The sequence below is a fragment of the Lynx canadensis genome, chromosome D1, assembly GCF_007474595.2.
Source record: "Lynx canadensis isolate LIC74 chromosome D1, mLynCan4.pri.v2, whole genome shotgun sequence".
Classification (NCBI taxonomy): Eukaryota; Metazoa; Chordata; class Mammalia; order Carnivora; family Felidae; genus Lynx; species Lynx canadensis.
This window is the reverse complement of record NC_044312.2, coordinates 93,580,368-93,602,833: the sequence shown is the minus strand read 5'-3', so window position 1 is coordinate 93,602,833 and position 22,466 is coordinate 93,580,368. Positions and strand designations below refer to the sequence as shown.

Sequence of the window (22,466 nt, the reverse complement as noted above, 5' to 3'; positions counted from 1 at the left end):
CGGGGGCCACCGGCGAGGGACCGCGTCACGCGTCTCCCCCGTGATCCCGGCGCTGATCGCGGAGTTCTGCAACACCTGGAGGATCTGGACCGGGTGCCGGGGGTGGGGGCGGGGACAGAGGAAACGAAAGCCACCCCGAGCCTTAAAAAAAAGAAGAAGAAAAAAAAAAGTAGCGGGGTGGGGGGGAGAGGAATGGGTTTCTTCTTGACAGCTGACGGAGCCTTGAAATTTTCCTCCACTACCCCCGCCCCCGCCCCCGCCCCCGCCCCCCGCACTCCATTTAACGTGAGATTATGAAATTGCAGAGGCGGTGGAGGGAAGGAGACAGGATATAACAGGGAGTTTGGAGGGAGAGGGGAAGGTGGCTGGCCGGGTGGCTGAAATCAAAAATCCAATTGCGCACTGGGTTGTGATGAGAAATCTAATCAGATCTTTGGAGAAGGGGCCGGCCGGAAGGGTGGCGAGTGGGGGGAGTTGATCCCCAAATTCTTCGAAGGGGGAGCAAGGGGTGAGGAATCAATGATGTAAAAGGAGACTTTTTCGGTGGCGGTGGCGGTTGGGTGCCTTGCAAAAATGAAGGATGCGGGACGCAGCTCTCTCTTGGAACCGAACGCCGTGGATAAACTGATTGTGCAAGAGAAAAGGAAGGAGGAAGCTTTTCCTTGTGAGACCTGGATCTTAACACAAATGTGTATATGTGCCCACAGGCAGCCTTGAAAAATGAAATAAACCAGTGTCGGACCCACGGGGCTTGGTGTGTTCTGACATAAATAAATAATAATAAAACAGCTGCCCCCCCCCCCTCCCCAAAGGATGATTGGAAATGGAGAACGGAGGATCCACAAAGAAAAAGTATGTTCGTTTTTCTCTATAAAGGAGAAAGTAAGCCAAGGAGATATTTTTGGAATTGAAAGTTTGGGGCTTTTTTTTTTAGGAAAGTAAAGACCTGCTATGGTGGTGTTTTCTCTTCTTTTTGAATTTCCCACAAGAGGAGAGGGAATTAATAATACATCTGCAAAGAAATTTCGGAGAAGAAAAGTTGACCGCGGCAGAATGAGGCATTGATTGGGGGAGACAAACCAGCAGAGAGCACAGTTGGATTTGTGCCTATGTTGACTAAAATTGATGGATAATTGCAGTTGGATTTTTCTTCATCGACCTCCCCCCCACCTTTTTTTTTTCTTTCTTTCTTTCTTTTTGGTGTCAAGATCATGCGTTTTCGCTTGTTCTTAACCACCTGGATTTCCATCTGGATGTTGCTGTGATCAGTCTGAAATACAGTGAGTGATCCTTATTTTCTTATTTTATTGATGAAGAAAATGCACATTAATTTAGCAATCCCGGTTCCTATATCCCCTCACCCCTTTCAGTGTGATTTTTAAAGACCTGGCTGTTGGGGGCCAGGAAATAAGGAGAGGGTGGGCCAGGCATATGTTCCCTCAGCTTGTGCTCACCAATGAGCCGGTTTGTTATAATGATGCAGGTTGTCTGCATCCTGGGCAAAGGCCTTTGCAAATCTTCACCAGGGGAAAAAAAATCTCCCCAAGAAAGGCGCTGCAGTGTGGGGTGCCTGTGCTGTGTGATTGACACTCTAGAATGCCTTTAAGTTGCAGGGCAGCCCTGGAGTTAGATGCACAAATGTTTAGCCATTGGAAATCGAAGGGACCCAATTTAAATTTCATTATCCAACCTGACATTGCAGATCAACAGAATGTATTAACACAAAAATATGATAATACACCGAGCAGATGAAGGATGGCTTCTGGCTTCTGGCGGGTGGGTGGATTGAGGGAGGGCAAGTGGGCATGGGGGAGGAAGTGGTGGAAAGAGGTGGCTGCGTTTGCCCCATATGTATTGCACACACATGCTCCAGTGTGGTCCTCAGATTACCTAGGTTCTCACCAGTGCTAAGAAAGAGAAGGAGGACCCACTTCTCTTCAACCTAACCTCCTTCAAACTAACCACTTCTTTGGATAACGGAGAGGCTATACGTAGATCGAAGGTGGCTTGGGCAGTTGGCTTGGGTTTTGCCAGAAACGTTTCTAACATCACCAAAACGGGCTCTTGATAAAAAAGGCAGAAATCTACTGTCCTGTGGCAACTTAGATAAGGAGCTAAAGAAAAGGTTTGTGTGTTAAGCCCCAGTGCTTCTCAGGTGCCAGCTTTGTCTTGGGAGAGAGAGGCCACTAAAGAAAAATAAGAGAAGCTTGAAAATGCTTGGAGAGCCTGGGGGCCTGTAGGATCACCCCTCTTTCCATCTCCTGTAGGATCACCCCTCTTTCCATCTCCTTCCTCCTCCATAGTTTCCAGGGTCATGGAGCTGGCTTTTAATTTTTTGTTTAACAGAACTCTTCCTCTTCATCCTTCTATATTCCTCTCAGGGGCCTTTTATCAGAATCATAGACTCCTATAACTTTAGAGCCAGAAGACTCCTCAGAGGTCTCATGCCAATAAAAGGAGGAAACTGAGGCCTAGACAAGCTATAACTCTGGGTAACAGCCAAACCTTATGAGACAGGTGACTCACACAAGCCTTAGAACTGCAGGCAAAAGTCAGTTTGGGATCCAAGCCGGATAGGAATCAACCATATATGACAGGGCTACTTCTGTCCCCACAGCTGCCATTTTTATCTAGAAGGGTCAAGGAAGGAAACTGTCCTGAGAGCTTGAAGTAGACTCCTATTACTTTGGACCTTAAAAGTAGCCCATCTCCACTATTCATATCCTTTCTTAGATTTTTTTTTTTTAATAGCAGAGCTCAGATAACCCTAGTTTTAATACTACTAAAAAAAAAGATCCTCAACTCTGGTATGTCCCAAAGGAGATAAGAGGCAGAAATCTCCTGGGTCCCTTCTTGGTGTTGGGCACATTTAATCTGGTGAGTGGTGGTCCCTGGAGAGTCATTAAGAACCATGGAGTTAGATTTATATTAGAGAGATCATAACAGAAACCAGAAACACCCTGCTAAAAGCATCTGAGTCTGTTCCTACACTCACATAATCTATTCTTATCCTTTTCATTACTCCTTAACTAAACTAGCCTACAGCTGAGCACTTCTTTAATTTATTTTTCTGGGCACATGTTTCCTGTTGGGACACAGATCGGGCAATAAATTTACCAACCTATGAAAATAATCGTGCAGGATTTTCTTTTTCTCCTCTGAGTCCTTGTAGGTTTCAGCATATCTTAAAATTCCTTGCAGGTTTTCTGTTTGCTCGTTTGTTTTGTTTTTACGTGACCACAATGAAGTCACCACTTGTGATCATAGATTTACTCAAGTTATCTCAAGTTTCTGCTCAGTTGCAACTTAGCACAGGTGACAAAAGAGAAAAAGGAAAAAAAAAGTGAACTTTGATTGCTTTTACTGGACAGCTCAGCTCTGGGCTTCACGTGGGAAACCCATCCAGTCTTGCAATCAGCCTGGCTCTGCCCATCAATGGAGGTCTCCCTCCCTCCCTCCCTTCCTTCCTTCCTTCCTTCCTTCCTTCCTTCCTTCCTTCCTTCCTCTCTATTTATTTCCTCTCTCTCTTTCTTTTCTGGAATTCAGAATTTCTTCACTGCTACTCCAATTAGATCTCAGAGTGTGTCCCTCTCCTAAACCTTGTCAGCTCCTCTCTGTACCCTCCACACCTGCAAACTTTTCTGTAAAGAGAGGGGAGAAAAGAAGGGGATGGTGGGGGAGGGCAGACGGAGAGAGAAAAGGGGTATAGATATGTTTAAAGTCGTGGGCTGAAACGTGTTCTCCCACTCACCTCCACTTAAACGTGTTCTTCAGATCTAGAGATGATGGAGCATCTAAGGGTGTCATCATTTTCCATGCCGGTGAGTCACTTCACCAGCACTATAGTTAGGGACATGCCAGCTTGGGGGTTAGCCCCTTTCTTTTGGCGTTCAGAGTTGGCCTAATACTTTAGGCAACTTGCTCGTGGGCTGATGGAAGAATTTCGACCATGTTAGACTAGGAAAGTTACCTCACTGCAGCTTATCTCAGGGCTGAGGGTCGTACCCACTGAGTAACATTCCTGAGTAGATACTTGTATACTGGGATTCTGCTGAGGGCCACAGGCCCATAACACTACTGGATTTTGCAAGTTTTGAGGTTGCCTTTTCAAATATCTTCCCCTCTCTGACTTAATCACTGTGCCCTTTGGGCAATATCTTTAATTTCTTTGACCCTCAATGTTCTCATCTGTATGGTGGGGATGATAATGTCAGCAAATTAGAATTGCTTTGTGACTTGAAAGTAATGTTATGCAAAGCCCCAAGCACAATAGACCCTCTGAGGAAGGCTGTTTGTTACGGTTGTTCTTGGATTAATTTGGATTAACTTGCTGGGGAATTAATAGAGGCTGGCCGAGCACTTTACCAGTTCTAGTGGCTACACTTGAGAACTAGGGAATGCGCAACTGACCTTACAGGAGTTGCCAGATTCTTCTTTCGATGTCTTATCAGGACAGATTGACTGTAATAGATCACTTTAGATAGGAAATGCTGCTTCAAGCCCGAAGCTGAAAATCAGGATTTTCTCCTTAAGTTACAGAAAAATAAATCTCAGCAAAAATAATACTTGAGAGAGATTTTAGCAAAAAATAATGCTGTTGTGTATACTTTCGGTCTAAAAGTTGCATGTGATAGCTCTTGTATATTAAATGTATAATTTTAGCTATAAATTACGTTGTCTGCCTCTGGAATGCTCAAAGTAAAGACAGGTTTCTAGACAATTATATAACTTAAAGTAGCTAGTATAAAATTCCATTAATATTAAGGCCCCCAAGTCCACAATTTGAATGCATAGCCTTCCTAATTATAATGAATTCTATGTTAGTTAAAAATCTTCACTTTGTGATAGGATAAGGGCTTGACAGGGGAATGAAATCAAGAGTCCATGTAGACATGCTTGTCTTCTACTTTGTGTGTTCAAATCTTCCAACATCAACTTACCAGTGGTTTTCTGAGGCAGCCAGTCACGGTCATTGCTCATAATTTCATTGTCTACAACAGCAGCCCTGTGCTGTGTCCTTTTTGTCAACATGTTTCCAGAGACCTGTTCTCCGGGGGGAAAAGGAGTCCTACTGTTTTAATTATTGTTATTCTTGATATCTTATCTGTGGGTGATAACGGGAAAGTCAGGCTGAGGAATTGCCCACTGGAATTCTATACTGTTTTCTTTCCAATTAGGAAAGCGGTTTGAAATCTGCGTTAATTTTGGAAAAGCATCTTAAAGCTAATCTTTTTCACTTCAGTGGAAGTTCTTACCATTTCATAAATTTTACTTTTTTGGGTGCTTCTTAAAGGTGAAATGTGGACTCTGGCGTCCTAAGTGAATTTGAATATTCAGCTTTCCACTGGGTCATGAGTGTTACATGCACTATCTAACCTCTCAGAGTCTGTTTGCTCATCTGTAAACTAGAAGTAATAACTCCCGTATAGAACTGACTGCCATGAGGATGAAATCAGATCGCGTATGTTATGTACAGTAGGCATTTAATAAGTGCACATTTAAATTGAGCATCTATGATTTCAGTTTCATGCATAGTTTACCAAAAAAAAAAAAAAACCAACCCTGATATTGTCTTGTTTGAGGGAAGCAGTTAACCTAAATTCATGTTGGTATAGATTTTAAAAAGGAGAAATACATTAATAGGGTCAGAGTAACACAAATGGGTACAACTATTTTTGGCGAGATCCTACACTTTTTTTCTTCTAAGTTTTTATTTGAATCTCCAGGTCCTCATCCTGACAAGTGCCTTCCTTAATCCCCATCACCTATTTCACCCACCCCCTCAGCCTCCTTCCCTCTCGTAACTGTCAGTTTGTTCTCTATAGTTGAGAGTCTTGTTTCTTGGTTTCCCTCTCCTCCTCCTCCTCTCTCTCCCCCTCCTCCCCTTTGCTCATTTGTTTTGTTTTGGTAAGATAACACGCTTTTAAAGTGTATTTGGGAGTGCTTTAGTGAGTGTCATTCCCTCAGGAAACGACTGAAGCATACCTTGTGAATTATGGAAAACATACTCTGTGTCCACGTAAACTTTCTTTAGATTGCCAAGTACTTTGTCACACAGACATAAAAAATTAATGATTTATAAATGGTGTCTTGGAGGAGTCTCCGGGGAGATCAAGACTCTCTTGCCTCTTACTGTTTCTTCAAAAGGATTCCTCTGGGGAGATGTAAATTTGACAGTTGAAATTTGGGCGGGCAGATCCTGTGGCTGAGACAGTGTGCTTGTAACGCTCTCTGACGGCGAGGGTTGTATTTGTTTTCTGGCATGTTTTCAGCATCTCAGAAGAGTGTCTGACAAACAGTGTCCATGCGGTAGATATTCTTTGAATGGCTAATTGAATTTGGTTTGAGACATCCCCTCCAAAAAACTCAAACGCATGTGTATCTGTGTGCTCACACCTGCCTACCAACATGAAACCCGGCTTTCAGGAATCTAGGGAGGCTTAATGAGAAATGCCAATGGCTATACGACTCTGTATGTGTGTGCGTGCCTGTGTGTGTGTGTGTGTGTGTGTGTGTGTGTGTGTGTGTGTGTGGTGATATCTGTACCCACACATACACACAGATTAAGCATCTATTGAGTGGCTCCCTTATGTTGGAAATCTTGAGGTCTGAAAGTTGGGTGATACAGTGTATTTTTCCTACTCTTGATGCTATCAGTAAGGGACTGTAACAATTTGAGCCATTTTACCTCGTTTAGGTCAGGTTTCTATTCTCCTCTATTAAATGTAAAAACTAAGGTTTCTTCAAGCTAAGATTTTTGGATTCTGAATTTATAATTGACTACCTAGGAATTCAGGATTTCTAGAAACTGAAAATATTAATCCCTGATCTTGGGATACTAGTTGTTAAAATGTAGAGTATAGTATTCTGAGAGGAAAGCAAAATGAATGTTATAATGGTAGACACATAGGATAAAAAGGTGAAGGAAATCTCTAAAAGTGTTTGTAGGGGAAATATAATGGGATTTGGAATAGATAGACATTGAATTCCAAATTTGTTTCACACCTGTTAGCTGGTGGATCCTAAGTAGAAATTAACCTTTCTAGGCCTCAGTTTCCTCAACTGTAAGAATAGAGATATTTTTTTTTTTTGCAGTTATTTTGGGAGCATTGAGATGTCTATGCATTTGGCACATGATCAGTTCACAAAAAATGCTAGCTCACTTTCTTTTCATTGAAATCTTTGGTTATTTTTCACAGAAATGGGAATGTTTAACTGAAAGTCTCTTCAGTGTTTTGCTTTATATTTATACTGAATATGTAAATGAAAGATTTTGCCAACTTACCATCAAAGTTGGTAATACTACTTTTGATAATGCTGCTAATGTCAGTCATTTTTATAATGAAGTCTAAAAATGATGAAAAAACTTATGTAAGATGAATAAACTTTTATTTCAACCTTGGCATCAGCTGATGGTAGATTTCTACGCTCATGGAAGGAAGCTTTTAACACTTATGGAGATCATGAGGATAATTTCCTAATAGCAATAGGAACTACCATTTATTGAGCATTTGGTATGCACCAGGCACTGTGTCGAAATTATACAGCTTTCTGCTTAATTCTCATCTAGAGAACTGAAACACAAAGAGGCTAAATAATTTGTCTAAGGTTATACAGCAACTAATGAATGCAGCTAGAAGTAGAAGCTATATTTCTTCTGGCTTTAGAACCTGAGAATCAGTAAATTCAGACTTGCTGACTTGGTAACAAATAAACTTGCCAGCTCACCATCATCTAGCCTAGTACTCAGTCTGAATATTTTAATTGAGATTGAGATGGCTACAGTCTTCGTTTTCCCTGTTTCTTGAAACAAAGGTTATACCGAGATGCTCAGATCACATACCTTGCATATTGTTATCAGTCTTCAATAATGTCCAAGTGTGTCCCTAAGTGAGAAAGGGACAAGTAAGAAATACTTGGGGAAAATTGCCCTACCTCACTCAACATACTAATAGAACGGCTTTGCAAATTGCCCTGAGAGTATCTGGAAGTTCAAAGCTGTATGGGAAATGAGGTCAATGTTAATATTAAGTTTGGTGTTTAGTTACAATATCATACAAACCAGAGATGCTCCTAATGGGAGGCACCCAATGCCTGATCTCAGGTCTCATCATAATTGATCTGTCTGTAGCTGTCGATGCCATTACTACCTCTGGCTTTCTGAAACCCCTCCAGAAGTTTAAGGTGCTGCTCACTATCCCTTCCTTTATTAATTTCACTTCACCCTCCTCCAGCCTTCCTGTTGAAGGCTTCCTCCTTTGAATCTATTCTACTCTACTCTACTCTACTCTACTCTACTCTACTCTACTGTATTCTATTCTGTTCTCTCTGTCTGTCTGTCTGTCTGTCTCTTTCTCTCTCTGCATTCTTAGGAGATGTCACCTGGGCTTATTTTAAGAGATGACACTAAATCCTTGGCCTCAGCCCCCCTTGTGGCTCCTAAGTCTCCATTGCCAGCAAGCTCCTATTCACTTATCTGGTCTGCTGTAGACCTTACAAACTTAATACCCCAACTGTAACTGATTGTTTGCCCTCTGGAAGCCTATATATTTTCAGTTTCAAATGATATCCATACCTCTTTTACCTCCCTCATATCCAGTGACTCATCAAATCAATCATCAATCTACTCTCTGTCTTAAACTCAGCTCTTTTGTCCCTCTGCCTGGATTCCATTGTTTCTCTCCTAGATGTCTTCTGATGACGCCAGCTCTTCTTCAGTGTAGTCCATTATTCATTCTTTCTTTAAAAGGATCATCCTAAGAAATAAATCTGGACATCCCATTCTCTATATTCTATAAATACATTTACAGGATAAAATCAAAATTCTTCTCTTGATAATAGAATCTGGCCAGCCTATTCATAGCAATAGGAACTACCTTGCCTGCCTAATCTACTGAGTATTTTATTCTTCTGGAGATACCCTAGGCTAGTTTTGGCTCAAACTTTGTGAGACCTCATCCATGTGCCTAGGATATACTCATACTTCAAATCTCACAGCAAATTATCTCCTCTGGAAAAAACCTCTCCTGGTGTCCCTAGACCTGCAGAGTCCCCCTATCCTCTCTGTACACCAGCATTTTGTTCAGAGATCTGTAATAGCTTTAGGGGCACCTGGCTGGCTCAGTACATAGAGCATGCAACTCTTGATCTAAGGGTCGTGAATTTGAGTCCCATGTTGGGTGTAGAGATTACTTTAATAATAATAATAATTAATAATAATAATAATAATAATAATAATAAATCTATAATAGCTTTTATTACTGTTATAACACCTATTTATTTGGCTAAAACCTACAAGACTGTGACCTCTTTTAGGATATGGGCCTCATCTCACTCACCTTGTCATATCCCGTATCTAACTAACATAAGGGGCAGGAGTTCTCAATGAGTTTGGTAGCACCAACAAATGAGTGGACTGATCTAATGATGTAACACATTTTTAGAGTGAAGAGGTTCCTTCAATTCAGTTTATGGTGTAGGCCATCATTTTTCCAATATTTTCACCATTGGAATCACCTTTAAATATTTTTTTCATTTAGGGACCCAATGTGTCAGAACTACTTTGCAATTTGTTTCTCCATTTTCCCTAATTGAAAACATATACTTTCCAGTCATCCCTCTAGAACTAACCCAGGTAAGCATTGTTGCCATGACTGAGCCATAAACTGAGCCAAAAGGAAAGGGGTTTTAATTACCATATGCAGTTGTAGGAGTACCTGCATGATTTCTAGTTGGGTTTTTGCAATATTGGTGATAGCTGTCTTTGAGGATAGCCGTTGTGAAAATAGTTCTATAAATATATTTTAGTGTGAATTTTATGCTCTAATTTATAGCTGCCAATAGGCTCACTACAGGCTTTGCCACGCAGACTCTTCAGTGGCACTGTTCACAAAGCATATTGTTTACTAAAAGGAAGGTGTTCCTTGCAGTTGGACATTTTGCACAACCTGTGCAGTTATATGAAGTGGCCCTTTTACTCATGAGTGACTATTGGAAAGAGACTATGCCTTTTAATTTTGCGTATTGCCCAAATATGGACTCATGCAGTGGGAGGATGAAAAAAGATGGTCTCTAGTGAAAATGCCTGGATTATAACATTTGGTGGGTTGTAGTCACCTTTTACACCATGGAAACAGCTGACTTTATGGAGCCTGGTATATCTCAGAAGATGTTCCAGCATCATGTTTCAGAAGGACACTTCCTCCCTTCATAAGAAACAGCAGAAGACCTGGATTACATGAAAAAAATAAGGTGCTAAATGGTAAGACACTGATTATGGCTTTATTTTATTCTTCAATGTTTGAATGTAAATCGATGTCTTGAATTTGTTGAATTTGATCATTTCTTTTTCCTTTAGACTTTTTTTTTAAAGTTTTCTTTTAGTTGTAGTTCTTTTTTCCAGTTTAGGGATTACCATTATTAATTTCTAATAATAGTAAATAAGAGAGCATTAATACCAGTGCTTCACAGTGCTTTTTAAATCTAGCTATACCTTTGAATCCTCTCAACAAGATTTTGGTCCCAGAACTTCCAAAGCAATACCCTCTGCCTAGTAACTCCATCCTTTGTGATAAAGCATGGGGATCTGGTATGCGTGGTGGCGGGAGAAGGGGTGGTGTGCAAGGGAAGTTTCCTTTAGAAGAGCAAATGCTAAGTTTGGTCTCTGCTTCTTGCCAAATTACAAACTGCTGAGACAACACTGTTTTCTTGGAGAGGTCCATTTGTTTTATCCAATCAGTTTTGGCCAAGTCACTTATGGGATGTGGGAGAATGTAGCCATTCAATGATATTCCTGTGTTTGTTGCTAAGGTGGGTATCTGGGATGGGGATTGGTTTCACAGATTAAAAAAATAGTATATAAGGTCTTTTTCTTATGACTAATACTGTCCTCTTGTTATTACAGTCATCTGTTATTGTGATGTGGTCCTTCCTAGAACAAGTTGATTGATTGGTTTGTGATGTTTAAAAAGGTGTGCTGTTGTTAATAACAGCTGATCATTTTATAGTTTTTTGAGCCTAAGAATTGTAGTACTATTCTCAGGACAGTAGACAGGTTTTCTTGAACCGATGACCTAATTATGATGGTGAGAACTTTAGTAATTAAGTATGCAGAGGTTTTTAAAAAGGTGCGTGACATTTCAAAATGTAGACACGAATGGTTTAAAATGCAATGATTTACAGTTGAACGGTTGACAGTTGAATCTGAGCCAGATCTCATATTGTGCTGATTTTACAGCCTTACATGGGAATGAGGGGAATGGGGGAGCTGGGGAGGTGTTCGACTGACAGATTGAGATTACCATGAGCCTGGCTGTTCTGATCTGGGCAGAGAGAATGCTGATAGTGTAGTGAGCTGATCTCTAGAGAGACTCACCTGAGAAGGGACCAGAGATGAGTGTGGCTGAATGAATTCAACTGCATTATGGGGAATGAGCCAGGGGACTGCTTTCTTCTAACTGAAAAGGCAGAAAGTCAGAAGCCACCCTAAAAGAGTTAACATCTACACAGTGGTGTTCAGGAAGGCAAGAATGGAACTATAAAGGCTTTCTCTGTATTGTTTGCACGTTGCCATGGCAATAGTTTCCAGCAGAAGTTACATGTTTTTTTTCAGTTCCCCAAAGCAGCAAACAGCCTTCCCCTCTCCTTCTCATCCTCGCTTCATCCCTCCCTGTCTCTCTCCATCCTTAGTCCTTACCTCCCCCTTCTTTCCCTCCTCTCTCCGTCCCTTCTTTTGTTCTCACTTTCTTAACTCACTCCCCATTAACAACAGAAATATTCCAACTCCATGAGGTTGGTTTTAGGCAGAAAGTGAGTCAGACATACAGCCTTCTATCCGCGTTTCTGTTTTCCCCGTCTGTTTACACATTAAAGACCTAATTAGATAGAAGCTGTGGATGGAAGCAGGGTTGGGGCTTTCCCTTGTTGGTAGGACATAGAACATATTATAATGGTTGGTGTTGTGGTGATATGTTAATTGGATGGCTCCAGGCAAGTGCAGAGCAGCAGTCCCTGACAATTAGAAAGAACAATGACTTTACTATGAAGGAGCCCAGTCTCTTAACCAGTGGAGGGATTAGCATGCACTGCCCGTCTGTGGAAGGTTCCCGTAGACCCCAGGAGAGATCTACAGTTGGAAACGCCTCCTGTCTCTTTAAAGCTAGGTTGCTGCCTCTCCACTGGCTTCTTTTACTGCCAAAGAAAGTGAAGTGAGGGGACAGTGAGAGATCTGGTTTAGTGGGGGTAGGGTGGGGGTGAACCCTGTCGCATGCAGACCTGGGCCATAGGATAGATCGCAGGAATGTTAGGAAGAAATCTTTGCCTGCTTAATGCACGTGGCCAGTGAATTGTGAAATGGGTCTCATTAGAGCCTTTCATATCCCGGCATGTGCCAAAGTGCTTTGCCGGCACAGCGCCATCACTTCACGTCCTACCCTGCTGCTGTTCGCTGCGGCCAAGAAGGGACAGAGGCTCTGTCTGTATTAAAGGCTCCAGTCCCATCGCTCTCTGTGCACTGTTCATTGTGAGGCGCCTCTGGGCCTTTCAGTCTGGCTGGGGATGAGGCTCAACACATCCCCTAGGTGTTTGCAGTGAGGAAATAGGAAGGATTTGAGCATCACCGATAGGTTTGAGGCAGCCAGTGGGTGCTGACACCCAGAAGTTCCCTCTCTTTTCCCCGTGAAAGCTGTTTGTCGGCGCCCCTGCAAATATGCCCAGATACTCACCTGACATGGAAGATGGGTAGTTCAGAACCAAATAAGTCATGAGGGACCTTTGTGTTATTGGATACTTTTTGCTTTTTCTCAGATTCGTATACTAGAGATTTTAGAATCCCTTTTTATCTGCCAAAGCATAGCTCCATCAGTAACGCTAAGAGCTGCCATAGGCCGAGTACTAGCTACCTGCCAGGCACTCTGCTTATCTCTTATTTGGGACATATGATGATCCCACAAGATAGTTGACGTAAAAGCATAGGCATGGGAGCCAAATCAAACTGAGCCTTCTCACTTCTTAGATCCGTGACTTTGGGTGATTTACTTACTCTTTTGAACCTCACCTTTCTCATCTGCAACATGGGAATAAATACAGTGCAGACTTATGAATTATACTTGAGGTAATGTGTGTAAAACTTTAAGCAGAATGTTTGCACATGAAAAACATTCAAGCCTTTGTTTGTGAAAATATGAACAGTGTTTTCATATAACAGTGTTATGAAATAGTCACAAGGCATGTGCCTCAGGCAGAACAAAATTAAAAATAATTAAGGGCTGATAGTTTAGTGAAAAAGGAAAAGTCATTTTTGAAGATGAGTTTCTGAATTTGAAATTGTGAAGTTTCTGATATTTTGGGTATAACTGACAGCTTGGAAAGCAGAAAAGATAGAATCATTGAAATAAATTTTTGTTGCATTTGTTCTGGATAGATGGTTTCCATCCATCCGTATTAGGGTATTTTTGGTTTGTTTTTGTGGGGTCAATCTCTTGGGTTTTACATCAATTATGATGCCTTAGATTGGAAATAAGAAAAAATAACACTAGCTAAGTTAAGAAAAAAAGATAATTTATTGGCACACACAATTGAAAAGTACTGTGGTACATAGAGTTCAGGCATGGTTTGATCCAGATGCTAACCATGTCATAGGAGACCCTGCTCTATTTTCTGTGTAATTCTTGTAGCTCAGCCTTCTTCCATGGACCATTTTCATCCTCAGACTGTTGTTTTGCATCCTCTAATTCATCCACCAAAGAAAGATTCACAAGTTTGTCCTACCATTTCCAAAGAGCATCCTAAGATCTAATCTAACCGGACTTTTAGGTTATATGCCCAGTCACTGACTCATCATTGGCCTCAAGGGAATGGAACTGACAGTCAAATACATATCCAAATGGAATTCAGAAGTTATCAAGAGACAAGGGGAATTAGGTGCTGGCACAGATAAATACCATAGGTCTAATGGTGGAGAGTGGGAAGGATGAGTTGTTATGCTTCACACAGTAACTTGCTACAAGGGTTACTTTTGTTCATACTTCTCTGTAATCCTACACTGTGTATAGGTATTGAAGTTTTAATAACCACCTAAGGAGTTTTGTTCTTCCAGCAAATCATCTGGCTGTAGCCATCAATTTTTCAGAGGGAACAACTTCATCTGCCTTCATGCTGTTTCTGCCTTGCCCCTTTCATCTCTTAGGAACACGTTTTTGTTTTTGAATGGGAGTTTACAAGCTTCTCTGGAAGTGTGGAAACAAAAACAAAAACAAAAGACTCCTCTTCAGGCAATCACAGTTCATTGGTAGAGGTTCTTTAAACCGCCTCAAACACCCATGTTCCTGGTCACCTGCACCAGCCAAGGGTGTGCTTCTATCCAGCTTTGATTTCATTTAATTGGTCACTACAAAGATCACAGCAGTGACACAGTCCATGCCCAAACTCTCCGTTCTGCCTACCCAGAGATAGTAACCCATGTAATATGGCACAATGTCCTTTGCTCCTTAATATAAGGCAAGGTGGAAGAAATACTTACTGGGCTTTGGATACAAATATTTGTTAAGGTGATCCATTTAAAGACAGGACTGCTCACCGAGTTCAAGGACTGGGAATTATTATCTGTGGTCTTCACACTGTGTGTACTGTATTGTGCACACTATGGATACTTTACTTATACTTACATAGTGGCATGCTTGAATTGAGACTCTAAGCAAGTCCAAATGCTTCTCATAAGAGCTGTTGGAGAGCAAAATGCTGGTAGAATAGGTAGTACCTAGAGATTTACAATAGTGAAGAAGACACCAATTTATTGACCACCTTTTTATGTAGTAGTAATGGTAGTGGGTTATTTTTCATGTTTTATCTCATTGTACCCTTGCAAAAACTACTATAGTAATAATAATAATAATAATAATAATAATAAAATACAAAAAATGACAATAATAGTTGACACTTGTTGGTCTATTGTTATGTGTAAGCACTGTTCTAAATGCTTTACCTTTGTAATGACATGGATCCACAAGCAAATAGGCATGTTTTTTTTGTTTGTTTTTTGTTTTTTTTTTTTTTTAGACTTGAGGAAAGCAAAGTTTCAGTAGGCTCAGTTGACATATCCATGCCACAGAGCTGATGAATGACACAGCTCTTTTGAAAGGTTGGTCAGCCCTGTGCTTTCTCTGTTCTGCTAGGCTGCCTCTCACATGAGTCTATTTCATATAAGCAACAACGACAACAACAAGGACAACAACAAAACACCACTTAAACTTGGTTTCTTTAAGTGTAAAGCAATCAAAACACCAAGAGCTGTAACTCTTTCCATTAAACCTCACTTGTTTTTGAATTTTTTCTTTCTGTGTTCTTAGCTTTGCCAGTCTGTTGTAGTAGTTTTTCAGGCTCTAGTCTGGTTGAGTGCAGCTGCTAAGGCACAACTCTGGATAGTTGAACGGTATCAACCATTTGAGATCACGTCAGGTAAACTACACGAGTGTTTTTAGGTGACCTTATTGTTTGTCTTCTGTTGGGCAGAATGAAGAAGCATGTACTGCCCCCCCATGGTCCCTGGCAACTTTGAGTATCTCAGCAGATACTAGTGGTTGGTAGGCCTTCTTCCTGAAGACAGTAGGACACAAGCATCACATGCTTAGCTGCATACGGCTCTACTACGTATTTCTTGTTTCATTGTAACCATCAAAAGACACCCTCCTCTGTAGATAGAAAGGGGTGATTGGGTCCTTTCCTTATAGTCCCTAAGACTATTCTCTCTGACCAGCATGGTATGCTTGAGAAGCCAAAGGGGAGATAGCTCTGGGACACTGTTTTTGCTGCCTTTCCCAAGAAGCAATTAAACAAAATTGCTGTCCTCAGCATATCCAGGCATTGGGCCAGTTAGGAGGCAATGCCCCAAACACTTTCCTTACTCATTCACTGTATCACACGTTCTTTTGCTTATGACACATACAATGCAAGAGCACAGAAAGCGAGCATGCACACAGCAATTATAGGCTCTACGGACACAAACACTTGCTCATGCGTGCATGTGCGTGCGTGCGTGCGCACGCACACACACACACACACACACACACGCGCTTACACATAATCCCCACCAGTTTATCTTAGTGTTCTGAATTCCCACATGACTTCTGAAGGGCCTCTTAGAGCCTTGTGCTATTCATCTTTCTCTGTGATTCAAGATAGAGAAAGAATGCACACAGGGCAATAGATTGTGGATTCAGGGCCTGGTTTGACATCTGAGAATTATTCTCCTCATTGCCTACTGTATATTTGACCCAATATCCTCTGTTTAAAGAATATGAAGTGACTGTAATATCAGTTGCGGCTTCTTATCCCCAAATCTAATGCTTTTAGAAACAAACAGAAGAGGCTTTGGTGCTTTTCGCTTTTTTATGATATCTGAACAATTGCTTCCTGTCCCTGGGGGCTGACAAGACAGAGTGGTTCTTGCTTCTTGTTGTCTCCAGAATATGCCCCTTTCCTACCCTAACTCAGGCTTTTAGTACTTATCAGGCCCGGATAACTATAATCATGCCCTGATTTGCCCTTCTCCTCCCCATCCACCTTTATCACCAGTTATTTATTTTCCAAAGGCATTGCTGTTCTCCTGGTAGCAAACCCTCACTTGGAAAATAAATGCCAGACGCTGAAGTCTGGCACTGCTCCAGAGGGCCTCTCTCTCAGCTCTTTTTCTCTCAACTTCAGTATGTATTTCTAACCATATTGTTGCCATTTCCTATACACTGCTTTGTATGGACAATTGTTCTATGTACCTGTTTGTTTCCTGACCTGGGGTGAAGGCTCCCTGAGGTCAGCTCCTTGACTGGCACTTCTGTGTCCTCCCCTCCATGCCTAACACAGAGGGGATACCCAATCTATCTTCATAGCAGGAAAAACAAAAAAAAAGTTTGGCTTCATAAGCTTCCAACTCCCAATCTTAAACAAAACAAAACATTGCTTTGTTTTTCATTATTTTTTTCATTATTTTTCCTAATAGATGACCTCATAGACTCTACTTGGGGCTAGTCAACCTTCTCTACTAGGGGCACCCACCTAGCAGCATGCCGTCTTTGCAACAAGACGAACTCTGCTTTGCTGAGTGTCCTGTAGGATTCCTTGAGAGAGCTGCTATTCAAAGAGCAGTAATTCAGACCCCTAAGTTTCCTGTTGCTGTTTGCTTAGCAGGGATATGGAACTCCATAGTCAAGGCAGTATGCTTCTGTGGGCAAAGGCACGCTTGTCTTCTTCACAAGCTTCCCTACTTCTGTTGTTCCATAGCGCTGACATGATAGACGGATTTCCCAAGGGGCACATTCATGTGTACTTGATGTTTCTTTTTCCAACTTCTTGTTCTGTGACAGTTATAAGAGTGTAACGAAGTTGCAGCTATTAATGTTTTAAATCTCCTGCCTGTGTTTGCCTATTATTCAGATATGTAGCATTGATTTCTGAAGCTAATCCACAAAATGGGAAGGTATCATGATGAAGTTTGCAAAAACAAATAGGGGAAGCAAGCAAAATGTAGTGAATTTAGCACAAAAGCAAACAGATAGGATTTACATTTTCTTTAATGTTTATTTATTTTTGAGAGAGAGAGAGAGAGGGAGAGTGAATGGGGGAGAGGCAGAGAGAGAGGGAGACAGAATCCAAAGCAGGCTCCAGGCTCTGAGTTGTCAGCACTAAGCCTGATGCGGGGCTCGAACTGACAAACCACAAGATCATGACCTGAGCTGAAGTCGGCCGCTTACCCTACAGAGTCACCCAGGCACCCAGCAAATTTATATGATTTAAAAAGTTGAACTTTTTTTTCTTTGTCATTTCGTAGGGTCAAATGCCCCTCCCCCCTTTTTTAAAGGTGAATGACTATGATATATGTGGCATTATTTTTCTTCTAATGTCATTTCTTGGCAAAATAAGTTATGTTTATGATGTGTGACCTCCATGTCTGTCATTAACTTCAATAGCTCAATAGTAGCCTATTGACACTACAATAAGATATGAACACTAGAGTCCTGGGAAAAACTTTGAACAGGTGGTTGTAGGTAAAATAGAAAATGTCAGTCCATATCACCATAGCATTTTGATAATGGCTTTTTCCCACTGTCGAATGCCATTGTCAAAGAAAGGTAACATTCTGATGCTGCTGCTCCTACTTTCTGGCCATTGGACGCTAAGCAGGTTACCTCCCCTCTCTGAGCCTTCTGAATCTATAAAATGAAGAGTTTTGATTTAGATGCTCTGTAGTGTTCCTTTTAGCTCTCTCTTTCTGAAGTCTAAGACATTTCACGGAACTATTTGCAGGTAACAGGACTATATTTGCCAGAGAGAGTGGGAATGCATTTTTCTTGTTCCCCTTCTCGGATATTCCCGATGGCTAATTTCCTTTCTGCACATCTTACCCTCCTCTGCCTTTTTTTTTTCCATCATGCTTGTCAAATGTATTTCTTTCCTCTCCTATCTATGTCTAGCCAAGTCGTCCACATTAGAGTTGCCTTTTTGTGTGTGTGTGGCTATTCCGCAGGGTAAGCACTTCATTTCAGACTTGCTTCCACTAATTAACTACGAAATTAAGTAGGTGAATTCATTGATTCAGCACTTGGTTTGATGTTTATATTAACTCATTAAAAGGGAAGCCCTGGATGTGGCCAGAGGCTTGACGGGAATCTTTCCCTCCCCCTGAAATCTCCTTTGACTTCCCACACTAGATAGCTATCTCGCTGTTTCTCAGAAGTATTCATGCATCTGGGGAACAGCCAAATGACCGATACTGCAGTGGGCAGAATTCCATTCTTTGTGACTTTGTGTTTATAGAAACAATCATTGCTTGTTCTTCTTGACCTTGCCCTGCTTACTGGCCACTGCTTCAATTCTACTTTTCATATACCTGGTGAATACTCTTTGGATGCTTACTGAGACTTTAGTGATATCTATTCCATGCCAGATGCCCCCATGGACACTGCCCACCTGGCCCCAAGCCCGTGAGGAAAGTAGAACTCCACAGGGGCTGAAATCCTCACCTCCTTTCCATCAGAAAGGACTTATATAAGAAACTGTAATAGGGTTCCACACCTCGCATCAGAGCCATCTGCTGGTTTTCAGGAAAAGTATTGACTTGAAATCTATTTTCATGTTTGTTTCCAGGAATCACATTTTGTTTCATTCTTTTTTTCTCTATACATAGTAACCGCCAGTGAATGATAGGTAGGTGACCATTTGTCACAGAATTGTGCTTACCTACTTTTTTGACATTTTTTCCATTTATATAGGGATTCATGTCTTTTTTCAAATCTCTGTAAATAGTATCTAGCTAATAATATATGTTGTATGATAAAATAGAGTGGAACATGGTTTGTAATAGAGTAGCATCCGTTGTAAGAGAGGCTTTTCTTGGAGCCCATCGAGGCAGTTCAGTTACTTTTCTAAAGTAATTGGATTAAAAGAAAAATTTACTAAATTTATGTTTCCGATTTTCTATACCTTCTGTTCCTTGCACCCCTGGTAAAAGTCCTGAACTAAGTGTCATTGTCTCTAGACAGTTCATTTATTTGTTCCATGTGCAGCGTGTGCTGATTGATAGCATAAATTGACCTTATCTTCCCATTGCTACATTGGTAGTAGCCTCTGGTGATCTCCCCCAGCACTGCATACACACCTCTGCCATGGCACTTATCGCATCCTTTAGTAATTACATGATTATTAAATATCTTCCCCACAGCATTCAGAGCTTTTCCTTTTTTTTGTTTTTTTTTTTTTTAAGTTTATTTATTTATTTATTTAGAGACAGCAGGGGGCGGGCAGAGAGAAAGGGAGAGAGAGAATCCCAAGCAGCCTCTGAACTGTCAGCATAAACCTTGATGCAGGGCTTGATCCCATGAACCATGAGATCATGACCTGAGCTAAAACCCAAGAGTGAGACACTCAACTGGCTGAGCCACCCAGGTGCCCGCAGAGCTTTTTCTATGTAGGAAGCCAGTCTCATTCTTCTTTGTCTTCCTCTTTGATGTATAGTGGGTACTCAGTCAGTGTTGAAAGAAAATAAATGGTATAGTGAACACTTAAACCTTGGAATTTGTTAATATCAAGATTTAATCTTTCTGATTACAGTGCAATATGAATTTGAGTAAATTTTCTTTTGTAAATTTCATTATCATAGTATTTTGAATTACTATGTCAAATAGTACTACTAAATTCATTTCATACATTTGTGTTTTAAGACACTACTTTGAGTTTTAAAACATATCTATACATTGTTTTAAAATATTATTGAATGAATATAATTCCAAGAATTAGTTTTAATAAATTAGTTGTTAATCTTTAGTTACTTAAGAATTTTTTTTTTCCAAATAGTTAGCTCTTCATTTTATAGTACAACCATTTTATATTTGTAACTTTATTCTGAAAGAAAAAGACAGACAAAAAGAAGAAGCCTAAGGTCATATCGTCTTCTCTTATATGGACCAAATTGAATTGATAATTGTTAAGTCCCTTTTAACTTGTCATAGAATAAACAAACATGACAGTTTTCCCTAATACATTGCATTTAAATTTTAAAAATTTCTAACTTAATATTTGAAATTTTTATGTGTGTATATATGCATACATGTGTACACATATGCATATATACACACATAAATGCATATACATATATGCATATTCAAAATGTATACATTTTATACACACATAAGCAATTATACATGTATATTTCTTGGCAGATAATAACTCAGAAGTCTGGATTCTACTTGCAGTGTTTTCCTGTATAACACATTGCAATGTAACAGCATTATACTGTCATTAAAAATACAAATAGCACTGCTAGGAATTTACCCAAGGGATACAGGAGTGCTGATGCATAGGGGCACTTGTACCCCAATGTTTATAGCAGCACTCTCAACAATAGCCAAATTATGGAAAGAGCCTAAATGTCCATCAACTGATGAATGGATAAAGAAATTGTGGTTTATATACACAATGGAGTAGTACGTGGCAATGAGAAAGAACGAAATATGGCCCTTTGTAGCAACGTGGATGGAACTGGAGAGTGTGATGCTAAGTGAAATAAGCCATACAGAGAAAGACAGGTACCATATGGTTTCACTCTTATGTGGATCCTGAGAAACTTAACAGAAACCCATGGGAGAGGCGAAGGCAAAAAAAAAAAAAAAAAAAAAAAAAAAAAGAGGTTAGAGTGGGAGAGAGCCAAAGCATAAGAGACTGTTAAAAACTGAGAACAAACTGAGGGTTGATGGGGGGTGGGAGGGAGGGGAGGGTGGGTGATGGATATTGAGGAGGGCACCTTTTGGGATGAGCGCTGGGTGTTGTTTGGAAACCAATTTGACAATAAACTTCATATATTGAAAAAAAATACAAATAGAGTGGCTCCTGGGTGGCTCAGTTGGTTGAGGGTCCGACTTCAGCTCAGGCATCGGGCTTGCTGCTCTCAGTGCATAGCCTGCTTTGGATCCTCTGTACCCCCCTCTCTCTCTGCACCTCCCCAACTCACACTATCTCAAAAATTTTTTAAAAAGTAAAAAAAAAATGCAAATAATGTGGGAGATAATAGAGTAATGAAAGGTTATTTCACATTTGTACAAAAATGACACATTTTTCATTATAAAGGGAATCTACTTATAGCTGGAATTAAGTGTGATAGAATCATTGCTCACTCTATAATTTATAATCAAAGACATGATTTCAAAACAACATTCCTTAGGGCACCTGGGTGGCTGTTTGTTAAGCGTCAGACTCTTGATTTCTTCTCCGGTCATGATCTCAGGGTTCATGAGTTCAAGCCCCACGTCCAGCTCCCCACTGACAGCACAGAGCCTGCCTGAGATTTTCTGTCTCCCTCTCTCTCTGCCCCTCCCCTGCTCTCTCTCATTCTCAAAAATAAGTAAATAAACTTTTAAAGAAGTTTAAACGCTTTGCATTCCTTTAAAATATCATTCCTTTAAAATCCAGATACTATTGTTTTAACTGTTTCTAGCAGAGATATAGCCCAACTAAACAGATGAAAGTAAAAAGAAAAAAATGCGTTAAAGAAATCTTCACACTGCTTTCCATTTGAGAACGTACTTTCTGCTAAATTTCAGCTCCTAATATCTTTCTGCAGTTGCATGAGAATAATTGATTAAAAAAATTTTTTTTCAACGTTTATTTATTTTTGGGACAGAGAGAGACAGAGCATGAACGGGGGAGGGGCAGAGAGAGAAGGAGACACAGAATCAGAAACAGGCTCCAGGCTCTGAGCCATCAGCCCAGAGCCTGACGCGGGGCTCGAACTCACGGACCGCGAGATCGTGACCTGGCTGAAGTCGGACGCTTAACCGACTGCACCACCCAGGCGCCCCGAGAATAATTGATTAAAATAAACATTGGGTACCTTGGATAGTTTTGATACAATTGTATAATTGTGGACTCAAGAGATACGTGTGTACATTCCACAAAGTAAGATATGTGTCTAAGAGTGGGAAAGC

At 40.7% G+C, this 22,466-nt stretch overlaps 1 protein-coding gene across 2 annotated transcripts in view; it reads left to right on the top strand.

Moving 5' to 3' along the window:
- Positions 1 to 255: 255 nt before the first annotated feature.
- LRRC4C (leucine rich repeat containing 4C) overlaps positions 256 to 22,466 on the top strand; it is a 164,958-nt gene continuing 142,747 nt past the window's right edge. For both annotated transcript variants that reach the window (XM_030333344.2, XM_030333347.1), the window contains exon 1: positions 256 to 1,280. The gene's annotated coding sequence lies outside the window, so the exon portion shown is untranslated. The remainder of the gene's footprint in view (positions 1,281 to 22,466) is intronic.